The sequence below is a fragment of the Gymnogyps californianus genome, chromosome 1 (genome assembly GCF_018139145.2).
Source record: "Gymnogyps californianus isolate 813 chromosome 1, ASM1813914v2, whole genome shotgun sequence".
Taxonomy (NCBI): domain Eukaryota; kingdom Metazoa; phylum Chordata; class Aves; order Accipitriformes; family Cathartidae; genus Gymnogyps; species Gymnogyps californianus.
This window is the reverse complement of record NC_059471.1, coordinates 68,707,068-68,727,122: the sequence shown is the minus strand read 5'-3', so window position 1 is coordinate 68,727,122 and position 20,055 is coordinate 68,707,068. Positions and strand designations below refer to the sequence as shown.

The 20,055-nt window shown below is 42.9% G+C and overlaps 1 protein-coding gene across 1 annotated transcript in view; it reads right to left on the bottom strand.

Moving 5' to 3' along the window:
• The window catches only part of ST6GAL2 (ST6 beta-galactoside alpha-2,6-sialyltransferase 2), a 50,489-nt gene extending 32,840 nt beyond the window's left edge, over nucleotides 1-17,649 (bottom strand). Inside the window, exon 1 of the mRNA XM_050909150.1 lies at nucleotides 17,599-17,649. The gene's annotated coding sequence lies outside the window, so the exon portion shown is untranslated. The remainder of the gene's footprint in view (nucleotides 1-17,598) is intronic.
• Nucleotides 17,650-20,055: the final 2,406 nt, after the last annotated feature.

Below are 20,055 nucleotides of genomic sequence, written 5' to 3'. Positions count from 1 at the left end.
GATAAACGAATCACAGTCTCATTAAATCACACAAATCTCAGGCTGCACACAAGACTAAACCACAAGAAATAGGACATTACAAATCCTCATGCAGTTCTACACTTCCAGCACAACAGCTCATTTTATTTCTGCTCTTGGCAAGGTTAGAATAAAAGGCTTCTTTTCTTTGCTCCATAAATGTTTTTAGATGCTATATTACTTGAACTTAACACAGCAGTAATTGCACTGAAAAAGGGCAATCTGAATTGCTTCCTGAAAGAAGGAAACGTTTATACTAACACGCGCATGAACAGAGAGTGCAGTTACAAAAGGTCTGTTTCAATCCTATCACAAAAAATTTGACCAAACTCACAAACTCTTCCAGGCAGAAACGGTTGGAGAATTTTGATCTTCCACTCTAAAGCAACAACATTTCTGAGATATACTGATTATCTATATCTCAATACAGCAGTAAATTTTACATCCGTAGAGTACGTTTCTACTGTATGTTCCAATAAAGCAAGTCCTATAGGCACTGTGTTTTGCTTTGCTTTTTATTACTAACTTTTTTATTAGACTCTAGTTTGTCTTTTTACATTTGTTCCAGCAAGCAAGCAAGCCCTTGTTTTAAAACTCTAAAAAAGAACAATGGTAAATAAATTGTTCCCCATTTCTCAGCTCTATCTCAGTGCCAATTCCTATTTGATTATGTTAGCAACATAATTGTAAGAGAATATTTAGAAAATTATCATTGTTAATGTCTCATTTCTATATACTCATATACATACATACAAACAACATGCCTTCTATAAGCTTATTTGCTTTAGGCTAAAAGCTTCAATGAAAAGTTTCACTCTGGAAGAAGGCCTGCCAGACTGAAGGATGAAGTCAGTTTAGCCCTCGTTACATTACAAATACAATCCAAAATTGAAGTTTCCTGGACTGGAACAATTTTTCCCCCCTTTTTTTGTATATTTTAATACTTAACATGACTATGCTGATGATAAGCCAACCTACACTAGCTGGGATGTTTTGTTTGGCTTCATAAAGCAAAATAAAGTGGTATTAGTATTTCAGTTCTTTTTTTTTTTTTTTCTTTCTCTCCTCCATTCTGGCACTGTCCTATGCATGGCTCAGGGTAATATTAGTTTAAACTACGACTAGATCAACAGAAATCTCTTCTGTGGGGGATACAGCTGTTTGTAACCTGACACAAACCACTGGAACCTGAATCCTACCTGTCTGGAAATTTTGCAGAGAAACAGGATCTCTAAGAATGACCATCATGAAACCAGTATGAGGAATAGTGACAATTAAATCAAGGTTGTTGGGTGGGTTCTTCACAGCTTTCCCCCTTGTGCAGTTATTAGTGTCCATGTGCAGCACGCAAGAAGTCTTCTCTCCCAGCACTTGCCATTCACTCCCTACAAGTACAAATGACTTTACAAGGTGGAAGGTAGCAGAAAAAAAATCAGGTTCTCTGAAAGCTCTGACACCATTAAAACAGTGAGAAACTGAGCTAAGTGAGAAGCAAGACAGCTACATAGTTTGCAAGATTATTTGCATTAGTCGTTTTTGTTATAAAAAATGAAATGATGGGGTAAGATTCTGAGCCCATTCTGAGCTGGATACAACTGTGGAATTACCATTTGATGCTAATTTTCACCATCATAAGAGACAACGGAATCTAAAACCTTGTATTTTGAGATCCACAGGCTACTACAGATGAATCTGTGAAAGAGTAAATGCTTTTCTTACTAAGATACTTCGCAGAGGTTGTTGACGTGCCTTTACCCCTAGAGGAACGTCTCCATTTAAACACTGACTTTGAAGTCTGAAGCTAATCAGTATACATGTAATATATTCCCTTCCTTCAATTCTTCAACAGGCGAGATTCTCAAAATTTTCATTAAAATAGTTGTTAGTATTTCAAATGCTGCCTACGTCTTTTTTTTGGTTTTCAGCCAACAGGCAGGCCTTTGAAATATCACTGATTTCATTAAAAAGCCCTTCTTCTAAGACTGCCTTTAAGTAGCCAAGACATGCAAACCCCCTACCTACCTTTTGCACGCTCTGCTTAGAAGATGCGGATGCATCTGCTTAGAAGATGCAGATGAAGCACATCCTCTTGCCCGGCACAGAGCATAGCTGTCCTCTCAGCAAGATGTCAGACACGTCTGAAATTCTCTTTCTCCCTCTCTTCTCCTCTTCCCCCTTGCTGGGGGACACGGGCAACTCAGCACCCATGGGAACAGACCCCCTCCCAGCTGCGGCAAGGAGTAGCTGGGGTCTGCCCATGCTCCCCTAGCATACCAACCTGCTTGCTTTCCCTTCCGAGACAGAGCTTGCTTCTCTTCAGGTTCGTGGCCTTCCCAGAAAACGTGAGTTTTCCCTCACCATGGCACCATCTGCCATTTAGGAAGGCTACTGGCAACACTTAAGTCAACCATTTGGAGAATCAGGAAAAAAAGTTCGCGAGGATGGAGACAAACTTTTATGTGGTTTTGCCCCTTGCCTAGCATAACACAGCCTAAATCCACGTCTGCAGCTTGTAAGTGCTAAAGGCAGAGGGCAAGTAATAAAGTGAAGCCAATTCACTGCCCTAAATCAATCAGAAGAACGTTTTCTCTGCCAACATAAAAAGAGTCTGTTCTGAAAAAGAAGTCTTGTTTTAACATAGATTGATTCCTTAGCAACACCCAATCCTGTCAAACCTATTCTGTTGATCCTGCTTCAATCCCGTTCAGACACTAAATAAAAGAAAAACAACATTTAATCTGATCTAAAAACTAATGCTTAACGTTTCTAACATTTTCATGATTCTTGTTTTTATTTCCTGACTTGCATCTATATTTCTAGTCAGCATATGTTAGTAGAGATGTTTTACTAACAGTTAAAACTGCTATAGCAGGTATAGGGTATATTACACAGGATGACTGCAAGCAAAGCAAAATTTTCCTACTTTCATCAGGTTGGGGTTTTTTTAACTGTTGGAGAAAAATGCAATGAAGTTCATGCTAAATACGGGTATAAAAATGCAAAAAGATGTACTGGCAGCAATCATAAATGATGCCAAGCAGTGATGAGACTCTTGTTCTGGTGTTCAGCTGTGTTCAATCTACTCCATACTTCTCAGATTTTTCCATATCTGTGCAAAACATTCTGTTGTGCCTGCTCTGCTGTGGTAAGAGTAAAATTCTTGTGAATCTGTATTTGGACATGAGGTAGTATAGCAAAGTGCTGGTAATCCACACTCACTGGTAGGAAACCTGCCACTAGTAGTAAACCTACCAATCACCAAACCCAGTTTGGTGAATTGATTAAAATCTACCAATCCAATAAAGCAGAAGGAACTCTATATAGGAATAGTATATTTCCTTAATTCATTGTAACTTGTACTTTATTTTAATGCATTGTACAATTTCATAGTACTTCTAGTGATTATAGTGGATTGTATGATATTAAAACCCCAAATATGAAATCTGATATTACCTCTAACAGACTCTGGAGGGTCGTGAGAGACACCAGGTTATTCCCAGGGAGGAATGGCACAGCTCTGTGTGTTCCCATTATCCCAGCCCTGCGCTGATACGAAGCTACAGCAGAATCCTGTAGCATCTCACAATCCTGAAGTGACATTTAAGTAGATGAATACAAAGATTTTAAGATGAATTTATGAGCAGCGGTAGACTGGTCTACTTCCAAACCACATTTATTCAAACATATCTTGTATCTCACATTCCGCTTTTCCACTTAAAGAGCCCAATTCTGTGAACAGTAGCAGCCACACAAGCTGGGGTTTTTTTTTTAACTTCAGCATAAGAAAATGACCACCACTGAGCTTTTCTTAAATGAGCAGACAGACAATATGTTGTGCCCCACAAGAACCAAAAGAAACACTGTTTAAAATTAGTTGGGGAGGAGGGAGTACCCATACCCACAGCCCTGAGGTCCAGCTCTGGACACAGAACCCCACTGACTGCATTTGCACACAACCACTGACTGCCAGCGCACACCCCAAGTTCGCATTGCAAAATCAGGTAGCTGGATACTGCCACATTTCAGTCTAAAGATGCTGTACTTCTACAGATTTTCTTTCTTCTATTTTAACTACATTTTGAGATTGCTAAATCTCTTCAGATTGCTCCGAAAGCAGTAGAAATTATTAACAGTGAACTAATTTATGATGAAATGGACTTATCATACTAACTACTGATAATTTTTTTAAGCTTTAATTATTCGAATTTGATACAGCTCTTCAAGAATCCTACCCAATGTGCTTTCACAATTCTCAATGGATAGTATGTATCTGACTTATTTACTAATTACTTCCAAATTACAAGGGTCCCTCAGGTCTGAATCATTTTGATGAAAGAATGAGCAGACTTACATAGTTTTATACCATGAGGGAAGAGAAATTAAAGGAAAAGAATTTGTATGGCTCAGACCAAGCAAATGGAAAGCTTGATTATTCTTTAAAGTGTTTTCTAACTTTATCACCACATGCAGGTAACAATTTGTGTCTGCTAAACCTTCCATGCCAAGGTCTCTGTTTAGTTTTTTTTTAGTAAACGGAGATAATCATTAAAAGCTATGGCAAAAGCAGTACTCCAGACTGCAGATACTGTAAATGTCACTGTCTCCATAAAGAAACCAAGTATGGACAAGCACATGAAGACTAATCACATATTTTCAAGCCACTTAAATAGAACATGCCCAAGGGCACGCTGGAGAGGAGCCCATGTTTCCATCAGTGGGTAACGTATACAGTTCCCTTTCCAGGAGTCGGAGAATCCAAGTTTATGTGAATTCTAATATATCACTTTTCTCCCAAGCACACTGTTGTAAGAAACAGGCACATTGGTGTCTTTAGTTTAAAATCAATTTCACTTGGCTTGGGCATCAGAGAATCTGGGAAAAAACAGACTTTTAGTACACGACATTTGCTTTCTAAAAGCACTGTCTTTCTTGGAAAATGTAACATTGTTAATATAATACATACTTTATGTACTCTTTCTACAGCTACTACTTCTCCAGCATTTCAGCCAGTGACTGATGACTCCAGACTACAGTCATGTGTTTCCTCCAGCATCACCATGTCACTATAACCACCTCTTGATTTCCAAAACCTCAGGAGAAGCAGCATCCCTATTCTGAGCCATCTCCAAGACCTAGGAACCAGTCACCATTGCTCCAAGTCTTGACCCAACCTGTCTTTTTCTTGATGATACTTTTATTCAGCATGCCTGTTTCCAAGTCACTTGACATTTTCCCGAGTACTTCTCATACATGGGACTTGCAATTTTCTTCTTTTGTAACCTCACTTCAGATGGATGGAAAATGAGGCAAATCTTTTGCCTAAAAAGGTATTGCATTTCAAAGAACAAAACCGTAACTTTTGTTTAGCGAATCTGAATGAAAAATTCAATTTCAGTTTATATCCCAAAACCACAGTGGAATTGATGTGGTATCAAATATTACTTTCTGAGAAACTTGGGCAGTGGGGAAATGAGCAACTCTCTTGTTGCTCTGCTGTTACTGACCACGCTTCTGCTTTATAGCTGATTCCAAACAATGGGGGGGACACGGACGGACGGAAATCACATATAAAGAGGCTGACTTTAATCCAGCGGTAAGGTAAGGAAGACTTCATACTCTATCACATATACTTACTGGGTGCATTCTGCACTTATAATACAGTTTTGAGTCATGAAACTCCAGTAGTGTCCTTCTAACAGCTTTATTGTCTTTGCACAGCTGTATCATTGTCTGGGTGTTCATGTTCCTGCCTCATTCACTTAAAATGTTAGAAGTGAGTAAATAAGGAAATAATACCAAGGATTTAATGGGGGGTGGGGGTATTTCAATTATTTTAAAGCGTCATACCTTTTAACTATTCTTTAGAAAGTAAGTGAGAAAATTCAGGAACAGGGTTAAAGTGGCACTATCAAAAAGCAAACTACTGTAGAAAGAGGCCTTTACTTTCTTGAGCTGCTTTCTTGAGCTGGATCAGATATCTATCTTAGCCATGCTGAATTTCTCAGCAGTCAAGGCTATGAATTACTATTGGCTGCTTGACTGATTAGACATGGTACTGGTATGCCTGAGACCTTCCAAACACAGCAGGGGTTACTGCAGCAGTAGACAATACTATAATATTGCAGTATTACAGGCTATGCAGTTTTTCTATCCTTTCTCTCAGCTTGTGCAACGAGTTTATGAGACTCCTTGGAAACTTTCATCTGCAAGCACGGGATGGAGTAGCAGCAGTAGTAACTCAAAGCTTCGCAGCTCTGCAGTCTGAAGAGCGCAGACACACTATTTCTAGAAATGCCAAGAAGATAAAAATTCATTGAGGTGATCTCCTCCATTGGGGCCCTGCTTACTGAAGAAATCATTCAGGGAGTCTCTATGCAGAGCACTACAGTGCTGTGCAGCGACACGAGCTAGCTCAGGAATCAAAAGATGCATGCTCAGATCTATATATTTTCCTTTGCATTTCCTCTTTGATGCCTGTGGTTTTGGTGCTATCACCACCTGAAGAATCCTCAGGGCGCTTTCAACTGCGAGTAGTTATTGTTTTAAAAAAATAAAGAGCCTCTGCATCACACATGACAAAAGCAAAGTTCCATGCATACAGTGTGCTCTAGCTGTGCCCTTATTTATCTCACGATGACCTTGCAAGAGCAATGTATATTCCAGTGACTGCAAGGCTTAATTATTTTAATTCCGTGGTCCAGGAGTTTTCAGCAGGGTTTCTCTACTGCTTGCAGCTTCTGCAGACTGTAGCAGTATATCTGATCACTGGTTTAAGTAGCTGTGATCACATTACGCCCACCCCACACTCTTCTCATTGGCTGCCTATATAGTGGCAGATTGATTTTTAGCTGGCTCTGTTGGTCTTTTTAGTGCTCCTAATAATAAAACGCCTGAGCAAATAGAAAACCTTCTGATAGGTATTTTATGCAGACACCCTTTTTCAGGAATTAACCCATGATAATCTACTATATCTTGACAGACAACTGTATGTTTGGTGTGGGGTGTGTTGGGCAAGAAGCAGTAACCACCCTCTGCTACAGATGCTAGCGCCAGTACAGATGGCAAACAGGAAAAAGACTGCGCCTTGCACAGAAATGGAGCATCTCCTGGCCTCATGAGCTGCAGAGCTCAGCAGGTGCTGGGTGATCCTGCCTGAGAGTGAGTCCTACCAAACAGTGATCAACAGCACCTTGTCTCTTCCAGGAGCAGCACCTCCTGACTTCTACCAAGTCTCTCCTGGCGCTTTTAAACTCGAGCCCCGGAAAGAAAAATACAGTTGAGTATCGACTTCAAACACTCTCAGCCCCTGCCTCGGGGTGAGGGCTCATTCCAGCTTGACATCTGTTCCAGCCCTGCTCGCTCTGTCTATAAACTGACTCAGTCAAATTAATTCAGTGTCTTTAAATACAGCGTATTTAGAGACCTTTGCTCATTTGGCTCCATCTAACAATAGCATGTATCTGCAATGGCATGCTTTGGTCTTCACATCATTCAGAAAACAGCACACAGAGCAGAGGAAAGGGCTGGTGCACAACCAGGTCTCACTTCTATACAGAACTAAGTCACAGCTATGGTGCCCCTAACTTGAAAAATAAAAAGCACTTCCAAGCCCACAAACATTTTCTCTGTATTTTCTAATGTCTACCTGAAATTTTGCAATTTTGGCAGCTAGACGTTTCAGGCTACAGATGTTTAGACACAATGAAGAGCAGCTCAAGAGCACACATGGAGAACACTGATCCCGATCTTAGCCTATTGCCCCCTTCATGGCTTTCCACAGCAGGAGCTGCCACCAGGGAAACCCTGAATGACAAGATGGTCATCAACCAGAAACATTTTTCACCTGGAGGTGAGAGTATAACTAGGCCAACAGAGACACTGTCTTCTACCAAGCAGAGAGGGAAAAGCTGTATTAAACAGTGAGGTCTCAAACCAGATGCTCCAAAAAGCTCTCCAGTGATAGTCATGTGGGAGTAGGACTCCAACTATGACTCCTTCTCCAGTGGATATAGGGCCTTACCACATATGCCTATACACAGCCATGCACAATTTGGCCTCAAGCTATACTGCTCTGAATTTATCCTTTTAAAAAAAAAATCTAAAATAAAGAGCAAAAATACAATCAGCCTGAACAAGTGTGCTGGTTTGGGCTGGGATAGAGTTAATTTTCTTCCTAGTAGCTAGTATGGGGCTATGTTTTGGATTTGTGCTGAAAACAGTGTTGATAATGCAGAGATGTTTTCGTTATTGCTGAGCAGTGCTTACACAGAGTCAAGGCCTTGTCTGCTTCTCGCACCACCCCACCAGCGAGTAGCCTGGGGGTGCACAAGAAGCTGGGAGGGGACACAGCCAGGACAGCTGACCCCAACTGACCAAAGGGATATTCCATACCATATGACGTCAAGTTCAGCATATAAAGCTGGGGCAAGAAGGAGTAAGGGGGAGGGACATTTGGAGTGATGGAGTTTGTCTTCCCAAGTAACCATTACGCGTGATGGAGCCCTGCTTTCCTGGAGATGGCTGAACACCTGCCTGCCGATGGGAAGCAGTGAATGAATTCCTTGTTTCGCTTTGCTTGCACTTGCGGCTTTTGCTTTACCGATTAAACTGTCTTTATCTCAACTCACAAGTTTTCTCACTTTTACCCTTCCGATTCTCTCCCCCATCCCGACATGGGGGGGAGTGAGCGAGCAGCTGTGTGGTGCTTAGTTGCTGGCTGGGGTTAAACCATGACAACAAGAAATAGCAGTGAACAATTATGATGGAATGAATATCAACTATGCAGAAATATTTCTAATGGAGAGATTAGCTTTCTGTAACAAACTCCGGTCTTAACCTTCATAACTTCAACAAAGTAAAACCCAGTCACATGAAATTTCACAGTCATGGTCTTGTGCCAAGGAAAGCTTCTCTGGAAAGTTTGAGGTAGACCGGCCAAGGCATCTTGGAGATATGAGAGTTCCAGAAAAGTGAGGTGTTCTCCATTTCTTGGACTGTTTCCTAATTTTTTTTGGCTCATCATAACTTAAAAATGGTTGGCTTAGACATTCCAAATTTGCTTGGCTACTACTGGTGCCTTTGACTAGTGGCAGGCTATTTTATTACTAAATGTGGGTTTGTGCAAATTCTGAGCACTGCAGTTGTTAACACCACATGTTGGCTTCTATATAACGTAGGCAAGCCAGCCTGGCCTACTGCAGGCTCCTCAATCACCTCATCAGCTGTGCTCAGAAGGCAGCACCGAAGCCTAGGACCCTTCCCTCAGGTCCAACTGGGTATAAGAACTTGGCTGGACTTTACAGTCTCCGTGGGGGAGCTACATTTCGTCAGGCTGAAGAGAAATGGTCCCAGGGTGCTTCCAAGCCTTGCCAGTACCAAAGTGCCTCTCTTGGAAAGGTAAGCACACACCAGGCACAGATGGTTTCCTCCCCAGACTTACTGTCGTCCTCCTACTACTCCTTCAATCCATACTTAGCCTTACTCTCTGATGTGCCCAAAAATTTTCCCAGGGAACATCCACATAACTCCCAAGTACCCCCTCCCCCATGGATTACTGACCCAATCTACTTTTCATTTCCATTTCCACGGTGATTGCAAACTCCGTGCTGGGGTCTGGGTGCCTCTACTGCAGCTTATTGCCTCTCTCTGCTCCATTCCCTTGGTCTCCAAGGCCCTCTTCTAGAGTGGGAGCCTCGTACACATAGACACAACATATCTCATTAGACTTCGGGGCAGGAAAAGCCAGGGGGAAGATCTCAGCCCTCAAGAAGCAAATTTCCCCTGAGCAAACTAAAGGCTTTGATGAATCCTGGAAAGACTGTGGGTAAGGAATTCGCTCCTGGTGGGGACTGCTCTGTTCACAATCTTGATTTTGATAATGGATACTATGGCAACCTCATGTATCTCTTGACACAGCCTTCAGCATGGTCAACTACTTTAAACAATTCTCCTTAATCTTTGATATTTCCTTTGACAATGACTATCACCTGCCGCGCTGCCAGGAAAACAAGCAGTGCACAGCCGATCAGTGGTGGAAAACATTAGGACATTAAAAATACTTCTCGGTGAAGTATGTTTCTACACAGAAAGTGCCTCAGTTACAAAGAGACCTACTCTTTTTGAGATGCACACATGCATGACTCCCATTCACAAGAGCTATGCGAGTGCATCCAAAGTAGAATAGGCTTGAAAGTGTCTACATTTACCAAACATTGATCCCATACAGAAGTGCCTTTTAAGAATGACACATCCTTTGACCTACTGCATCTTACTTTTGCTCTTCAGAAACAAAAGACTTTGCAACAACCATGTCACCTACGTTCAAAAAACAAAAATGGTGATACGAGCACAAAAAAATTTCTTATCCAACTGCATATTTATCAGAGCTCTTTTATTTGTACCAGCTTCATCTATCTGTTCTGTCACCTTTTAAATGCAGATAATCTACCCCAGAGGTTTGCTCTTCTCGGGAGAGACCACGCAAACCTCAGCCAAGTTTTACAAAATACACAGCCCTGTGCTGGGTCAGCACAAACCTGCAGAGCGCCAAGGAAAGCTGCAGGAGGAGGATTTCTTGCAGTCTCTCCCGGAGCTCCTGCCTCCACTGCCCTTTGGGAAGGGGTGCTACCCCACTCCATCTCGCCGGCCGCCGTGTGAGCTAATGAAAAGAGCATGAGGAGGATCTGCGTGCACTTTCCTCCCCCTCTCAATCCACAGAGGGCCAGTCACAGTCTGACCCTAACTTAACACTCGGGCTGTAAACTTACTTAACACTTGTAGAAGAATTTATTTTTTTCAAACATACTGATGGCAGCATATGGCCCATCGACAGGTTTATTATTATAAGACACTTTTTCCACCAGGTTATAGTCTTTTTTATAAACATATGTTTCAGCACATAATAAAACCCCTAAGAACTGTTTCTGAAACATAATCACTATGCAGGCACAGAAACTACTTTTCAAGGTTTGTCAAGATAATGAAAGAAACAATCTTTTAAGGGACTTAGAGTTTTCTAAATGTCTTTTTCTAAATGTCTCTTAAATCTAAGGGTACTGAGAGTTATGCATGTTAAACAAAACCAAAAAAAAAGAAAGAGAAAAGTGAGTTCTCTTTGTTAATGCCACATTATTCTCCATTTTGTCAAAGCAATCATTTTTATACTTAGTAAAACTTCTCCTTCCGCTAAGTAGACCTTTTAACTATGCTTTAAATTAGAACATGTGTTTTATGGGTGAATGATAAGCTTCTGAAAAAAAGGCGGCATATTATAAAGAAAATGTCAACACCACACCGCTACAGTCATGCGAACTCATCAGTGTAAAACCACCCTTGATATTCTGTGCCCTTCAGTTGTGCTAATAAAAGGTCTGTGTGTGGAGTCAAGGTAGTTAGACCGTGGCCTTGCATCCATCTGCAAGACTATATCCAAGTTAAATGTCTAAAAACATGTCACTGCTTGATTTTCCTATAAACTACATTTGTGTTCTTAAGAAATAAGGCTTGTTGTCTATGCAGCTATAATGCAATTTCTATGCTAGCACCACAATCTTTGGGGGGGGGGGGAAAAATCACATCATGTACACTGCTTTCTTGAAAAAATTCCAGCACTCCTCTTATTCTTAATGCTTCCTCTATAATGCCTCATGATGTATTTAGCCCAAGCAGGCTTTGTTTTAAAACCAGCTTCTTCAATACATCAAAACATGACCCAACTCATGTATGTTTGCTAGGAGCTTTCTTTCCTACCACCCAAGTTTACTGTCTCCTGTTAAAGCAGCCTGCAGCTGGAATACAAACTAGGACTCACAGGGGTCTAGATCCAAAACCCACTTAAAGGCAGTACAAGACCTTTCACCAATTTTATGGGACTAGGTATCAGGTCTGTAGTTCACTGAAGACACTAGAGGCCTTCCAGACTGTATGATACAATACATTAAATACTCCTTAACTGCTAGAAAAGAATTTTGCAACCACTTTGAACATTTCATGGGTATTTTGGGGGAGAAAGAGCACTTCTGGTTCCCCCCCCCCCAATGACACTCCCCACAAAACATAGATGTTTTAAGACACTGGAAAAAATAATCAGTCACCAGCAGATTTGAAGCTTAAAGAAAAAAAATCCCTGATTTTATCACAGGCATACTGTTATAATTGGTGTGCGTGAGCTTGCATTCAAAGAAAACTCATTTGTTAAAATTAATCACCGACTTCTCAGCCAATTTGTCAGTAACTACTATCAAGTCTGGACATGATTAGCTTCACTGGGAGATACGGGGTGCCCTCTATAATGCTTCCACAGGATGAAATCCTAAATCCAGTGAAGCCTTTGAACATTTTGCAAGCAACTTATTCACATGGAGCCAGGACCTCATGGATGCTGCTGTAGGCTCTACTTTTTTCTGCTTTTACAGATTAAGCCTTTCTAGGAGAGACAGGTCAACAGCTCCAACAATAAAACGCACTCTTTCTCCACCAGCAGACAGAGCACGATTAGCAATCACGGCTCCCTACGCTGTGTTTGGAAACACTTAACTGGCGGGATCGGTTTGAGGCTAAGATGAGGTGTGATGTACTTGTTAGCCACTCTCAGGACTCTTTCGACAAGGGGGCTGGCTCTGCTCATCTAATTGCGGTGGCTGCTCCTATGATGTGGAAACCCGTCTGTTAGAAACCACATTTCACAGGTGACTAAACAGCCATCAGATGGTAACAGCTTTCATTTGTTACTGACCTCCATTCACCGCTGCGAACGGCCCAATATCCCATTACCAGTCCAGAGCCAAACACCTCCCGCTCTGCGTAGTGAATTACAAAATACCTACAACATTTTTCAGATTTGCAATGCATTGTGTTGAAAGAGCACTTTGAACTAGCATCATCTTATCTAGGAACCAGCCTCATAAAAGAATGTCAAATTCTGCACTACTCGGTTATGCAAAGACTGAGGGCATTTTGGACCATGACTGTAGAGGACATCACTACATTTTTATACCCAGAAAGTATTTACTTAGGTCCCTGTCCCTCAAACAGAACGTCGCGGGCAGAAGAGACTTGGTATTTCCTAGAGACAGGATCAGAGCCTTTGCTGAGGGACAGGCATGGCAGTGACCAGACCAAAAGTAGTCCTTCCAGTGACGCACTGAAACGCAACTCCACTACCAAAATTAAATACAGAACTTAGCATAGCAGAGCCACTTTAAACTGAGGATCCTATAAAGATCCCTCATCAAATTTTACACCCTCCAGACCTTTGGCTCCATCAATGACATAATGGGTTCACAAAGTTGCAGAACAAATCATCCCATTTCACTAAGTCCTCTGCATCTGGTGGGCCACGTATCTTCCACCCAGACAGATATGTATCACAAGGGAAGAAGAAACTTTCCTTACCACAGTTAACAGCCGTATGGTTCACATGATTTTGTGCTCAGTCCCCAGAGAGCACCCGCAGTCAGTTCACAACCCTAGCTATAAAACACCCTAATCTCAGATAGTATTTATACAATTTAATACAATAAACAGTGGATTGTACAAAACCTGCGGTGAATCCTACTCCAATGGCAATCGCAGAGCTATGCAATGAATAACATTTACTTTTCATTTACATTTAGATTTCTGAAGTGCCACCCTCCAGAAAGCACAATGCAGTACCACACACAAGCAGCCGCACGGTCGCATCTCCAGTGAAATGTAACAGCAATCCAGGCCACCACATCCCAGAGCCCAGCTCTGCTCCACTTCCCCAGCTCCCACCGAACCCCTGGCCGTCTTCAGCAGCGTGGAAGATCTGGCCTTTCCAACGTGACTGGTGTCGAAGAGGGCTTTGAAGGCCTGTAGACCAACAGGCTCTGTCAGAGCATCTGTCAGGAGCAAGTTCCCAAGGTCAAGGACCCTCATCAAGAACACTGGCAACAGCTCCCCGACATTTAACCCTTCAAGCGTTTATCCTTCTGGAAAGAGCCAATCTCTGAAAAATGCGTACAAACATACATAATGATTTTGGCATGCTTTGCCCTCAAGGCCAACTACTGAAGCACTGTTTCTAGTCTATGTAAAATTTTCAGACCAAATAAAAATAAATCCAGATTTTTTTACAAAATTGCTTTTCTCAGAAGTGTTACTGATCAAGACAATCAGTTTTCTATGGTTGCACCATAGGAAAGACTGGATCTAAAATACAAAATGCTCGGAAGACCCATAACAAATATTAGGGTTTGTTACATTATTCTCAGGTATACTATGGTAGTTGTAGTCAGCTTTTCATATGATCTTGTACCCTAAATATAACACCATGAGTTCTATAAATTCCATTTATTATGGAATTAATATATACGATTAAGTACATGAAGCAGGGGTTGCTCTATCTGAACTCTTTACTGTATATTCCTTGTGGTGCAGATTTCATCCCATGCCGCTACTTTTGCATTCTTAAAATAATTTTCAAGACGCACAATGTCACTGGAAGAAATACTCTTAACTTCAGTAACCATTTAAAAACTTTCAGAAAAAATGTAATTGCAACTTTCCCATTTGTGTCATGGATACCTAAATATGAATGACAGAGTTTTAAGGAAGATCAAAACGTATTACCATATGATGGCATGCAGAACAATTGCTCTGAATTACTACCAGCAAAATCACAACGCAACTGCTTTTAGTTATGCAAATTGGAAATGTAGTGGCACGACTGCAAATAAGAGCCTAAAAAGTGCAAAGTTCAGGGAAAAGCCATGCATGCAGCTGCTCCAAAAATAACCATGGTCAGATAAAAGTCTGAAAGCAATTATTTGGGCTGAATATTGTACACAGACCACTGCACTAAGCTTCTATAATTAAACAAGACAAAAGTTCAGATGGTGCCTAATAAACCATTTACTACATTAATTATATTCAAGTGTGGCAGTCTAATGCTTGGTAATAACTAACAACAAGGGAAATAATTTAAAGAAAAGTATCTGATGTTGTAAATTTCTTTCTTTTTCATTCATCAGTACCAATGTTACTAGCCAGCCTTTCTAACACACTTCAAATGCATGAAAGGGATACTGCTTAGTGTCAGGAAGAGCTATTTAAGGGTTGTAAACCTTTACTCTGAGGAAGCCAACAGTCTTACTTGACAAAAATTATTTCTGCACCACGAAAGTAGCAGCAAAGTCAGATTTTCCTTTCCTTGAATCAAATCCCTACGCCTTTGTTCCAAAGTTATGGTGTCACAGGGGCACCCAATTTTTTTGTAGCAGCAACAGCATCTCAGCAGACCTTCGCAGATCAGCAGATTTCCCACTGAGTCTATTCCTTGAATTTGCCTTCACACTGATCACACAGCATTTGTATACTTCTTCAATTTCAACAGTATTTGCAGCAATTTCTTATCAAGATAATTAATATTAGAGAGGTATTTAATATATTTTGGCTTCTTTTAATGCCATTAGTAGCTAAATACATGGAAAATGAGCCAACACCATATGTCCAAGTACTTCTCTGTAGACCACCAGCCAACTGCTTAGCAAATACAGAGAAGTTCCCAAAACACAATCTGAAAATTACTGCAGAGAGATTTGCATACAATTTCTGATGGACCAGTAGCATTCCAACAACTTATGTAAAATCCAGCACGCTCCATTAGTATATGCAGTAACTAACATACACAGCATCAACTCACAATGTAATCATTAGGATGCTACCAACAGGATGCTGTTTTATCTCATTTCACTAATTTGAAATAGAAAAAAAATTCTGTAGGATTACAATTATTTTCTATTTTGCTTTCTTGATTTTAAATCAGGAAATGGTATCTCCAGATTTTATTTATGCACAACTCCATGTTTAATCTAAGAGGGCATATAACAATTATTTTGCAGATTTCAAAGAAGGACAGAGATAAGGTGAACATATAACTTTATCCATAATGTCCTTCCACTGGGACGTTCACATATGCAATCCTAACATCCCTTTAAGCTCCTTTTATAAAGTTTTTACAACACTTTCCCTATTGTTTGGCCTTTCTTTTCCTTTCCTCAGTAGAAAACACATCACAAAACATAAATGTAGAGGTCTGCAACTTTGCAACAAACCTCTAACATTTTGTATACATCCTCCAACTCTAAATGTGCAGCGTGGACAATGCTGGGAAATCCTGTCCTCTGCCCAGATGAACTGCAGAAGAAAAAGAGTTCTCTTACTACCACATCAGGAGTTGTGGAGGTCCTAAACTCCATCACAGAAGACTTCTGCCTACAAATAGTTCAAAGTCTTCACTTACAAGATCTCAAATCCAGCACTTGCACAGCAAATGGCAAGTGGAGCCCTGCCTGCTTCAGCAGAGGTGTCTGCCAAGACGCCCCTTTGTTGTCAGCTGCAGAATCGGTGCCGAATATCCTTGGGTTTGAATACACAGACAGGACCTCACCTCCAGACCCTTTATCACAGCTTCTCATTCAGCAACAAATAGCACATCTTTTCCCAATAGTGCAGCTTGTGGTCTTAGCAAGACACATACAAAACCAGTGGGTAACCATCACAGGATTTCCAGTCAAACAGTATTTTAATCAGAAAGCGTATATGAAGGAAAAATACCTCTAAGCTATGCTTCAAATTTAAAACAATAACAAAAACCCCTGTTAGAAAAAAACTGCAAGAGCATCATCTTTAAATGGAAAAAAATGTAGTAATTCTTTCCCCATATCCAAAAGCCCCACACTACCAACACCAGCTGAATTACTTTTGCATGAGTTTTCCAAACAAAAGAAGATATATACATATATATGTATTAAAATTACCTGGATGCAGACACCACGCCTGGAAAGTTTCATTGCAAAGGGTTAAAGTTCAGAAAGTTTGCAAGACTGAAAAAGGAAAATGAGATTGAAAAACGAGCAAAACCCTTAACCTTGAGGTTTGCTGCTGCCTCCCGCCTATCACTTAACATTTCTCTCCACATGAAGAAACGAGATGACTAAATCTTACTCCAACAGTTATAAGCTAAATTACTTGAACAAGTAACCTCATCAAAATTTTTTCTAGTACCAACTGAAACACTTTACCATGACAGAATAAACTACAAATGGTAGTTGAGTATTAGAGATGATAATGTTCCTGTTAAAACATATAAGCAGACCACAAAAGTGATCTACACTGCTTATTAGAGGTAAATTCGCAGAGACATTTTTTTTTCCTTTGAGAATATCGATTTTTATATGCTAATACGACTGCCTAACTATTTATAAACCCAATCTGCAAAAGCAAATATAGAACTAATAGCACAGCCTTGAAAAGCAACCACAAAAAAAAAAAAGGTCTCATTTAAATTCCTGGAAAGCACTGCTTCTCTAAACATATCTATTCAAGCTCTCTTGAGCAGGCGAACCCTACTAGAAACACACCCTGCATACTCCCCGCCTGAAAACTGTTAAGCCAAGAAGCCACTAAGCTATGCCACTGAGAATCCATATGGCTTCACGTACAGGATTTTCCTTCCAGCAAACGCTGCACAGCAGAAACCCTCCCCTCCATTCCCCCCCTCCACCCCCCCCCCCCCCCCAAAAAAAGTGCTTTCCGCCCGGGGGTGCCCCTACATACCGCCGGGGCGCTCAGGGCTCTCTGGGGTGCCTGCCCCCCGAGGTGCAGCAGCCGGGGCGGCGCGGGCGCTCCGCCTCGCCGCTTCCCACGAGGTGCCTCTCCCCCCGCATGGTGGTGGCCGCCGCACGCACAAAGCGCAGGGCGCGGGCAGCCGCCGGGGGCGGGCGGCACCCCGGCTCCCGCCGGATCGCAGCGGCACCAGCGCCGGGAGGTGAGACGGGCAGCGGGCGGCTCGCAGCGGCGCGGCGCGGCACGGCACCGCCCCCCGCCCCCCCGCCGGGCGCTGCCCGCCCCCCCCGGGAGCTACCACCCCCCACCTCTCGTCGCCCACCCCCGCCGCTGCCCGCACACGGCCGAGCGCCCCCCGCACTGCCGCCCCGGCCCCTCCCGCGATGGGGGGGGGGGCGCCTCCGCCCCCGTTACCTCGCGGGCGGAGCCGGGCGCTACGGCGGCGGGGCGGGAGGCTGTGCTGGCTGCCGGGCGGAGGGGGCCGCCTGCTTGGGGCCGGGGCCGGGGCCGGGGCCGCGGAGGGGCGGACATGCCGGGGCTGCCCCGGGGCCGTGCCGCGCTGTCCCGGCTCATTGTTCGGGAAGGGTAGCGGCGGGCGGGGCGGCCCCGGCGGGAGGGGGCCACCCCTGGCGCCGGGGGCAGCGCCGCACCTTCCTTCGCAGGGTCAGGGGGCTGGGGGCAGCGCTGCATCTTCCCCGGGTGGGGAGGAGTGCGTGGGGCCGGCGGCAGCGGGGCGCCTTCCCCGGCGCTGGCCGGGGACAGGGGGATGCAGGGGGCTGGGGGGGCCGCGCTGCGCCTTCCCCCGCGTTGGCGTGGCGGGGCTGGGGGGCCGCGCTGCGCCTTCAGGGGTCTGCGCTGGAGAAGTTCAAAGCGGGAGGGAAGGGTGGGAGGTGAGCGGGCGGGGGCCGGGCCGGCAGCCTCCTCGCCTCGCCTGGCCTCGCCTCCCCCGGCCTGCCGAGCACGGAGAGCGCCTCGGGGCTCCGGCACCGCGGCGGCTGGCGAGCTCTGGCAGCGGGACCCCGGCAGGGCCGGCCGGGCAAAGGAGGTCTCCCTGTGGCCGGTCCGGAAAGTTGAAGGCACGGTCCTTTACGCGGCACTCCCCCGTGAGCCGGGGTGGTGGGACTCTTGCACCCACGCGGCGTGGAAGCGCTGCAGCCGGCTTTGGCTCTTTAAGATTAGGCGGCGTTAATTAAGGAAGTATTTTAAGCTTAAGGGTCTCCTGAGAAGAAACACATTAACTCGCTCATAAAGCGGGTAGAAAACGCGATACAGGGCTGTTAGATCAGCGAGCACAAAGGAAAGGAGAGATCAAATAGATGCTAAAGGAACTACGGTAAATACTCCCTCACGCCGCTGGACCCAGACGACACTGATCGCCCCTGTCGTGCTTCCAGCGTCTTTCCAGCGCTACGGAGAAAGAGAAATGTTTGCTGTGCAATCGTTGCTATCCTTTCTCAGCTTGCTGAAGAGCTAAAAATACCTTAAAGCATATTTTACTGTCTTTGTTCAGATTGAATAGTAGTTTACTTTGCAAATAGTCTAAGTAAGTCTTCGCTTACAAATAATCGGTACAATGATAGATAACCTTTATTGTGCTGAATCTATGCTCTAAGTTAAGCATCTGTGTAAATGCATCTGAGACTGTAGCTTCTTTGTGCCTGTATTTGTAAGGTGTAAGATGATCGGAACAATGTGCCTGCAAAAGGCATGCCTTCAAAGCTGTGAAACAAGCGTCGAAATCAAAACAATTAGTACTAAAGTAAAAAAGATGCAATTTGGTAAATTAAGAGGTAACATCACAAGGATGTGAAAGACGAAACAATCAAGAATAGGTTAACAGTTTAAAAAACATGATTGTTGAAATAACACTCCATGCCAAAAGCAAATAATGATTGTAAATCCCAGAGAAGTTCATCCACTTACTTATTCCATTTAACTGAGAAGTTTCATGAATTGCACAGCAATTAAGGAATAAAAATAACATTTTTTTTTCCCCTCAGCCTAGGACATTGCGAAAACAAATTTCAAACCTAGAGCTAATTTCTTCAAAGATATAAAAATCCTTATTTATCAATGTGATATGATGTGGTGCAAATGGGTTTTCTTACTTGCATGTGATAAAGGCAACAAAAATGCTATTGAAAGGGACTGCGATGTAGATATATCCACAGATTGGTTCTGTGGGCACACTGCTGCTTGAGGGATAGTCCTGTATAGCGTTCATTCAAAGATCTAAATTTATAAACACAATTAGCAATTAAGGTATGGATATTTTCCCAGTAATTTTTTGCCCAGGCTTGATGCATCTGTCTATAAAATGATGTACTGGCTCATACAATAAACCATAAGCACGTGTTTTAAGAAACAAAGTGAAAGGTAGATACTGCTTACTCATTTTTTTAATTTATTTAATTGATTTTAAAGTAGGAATCTAAATTTGTAGAACTC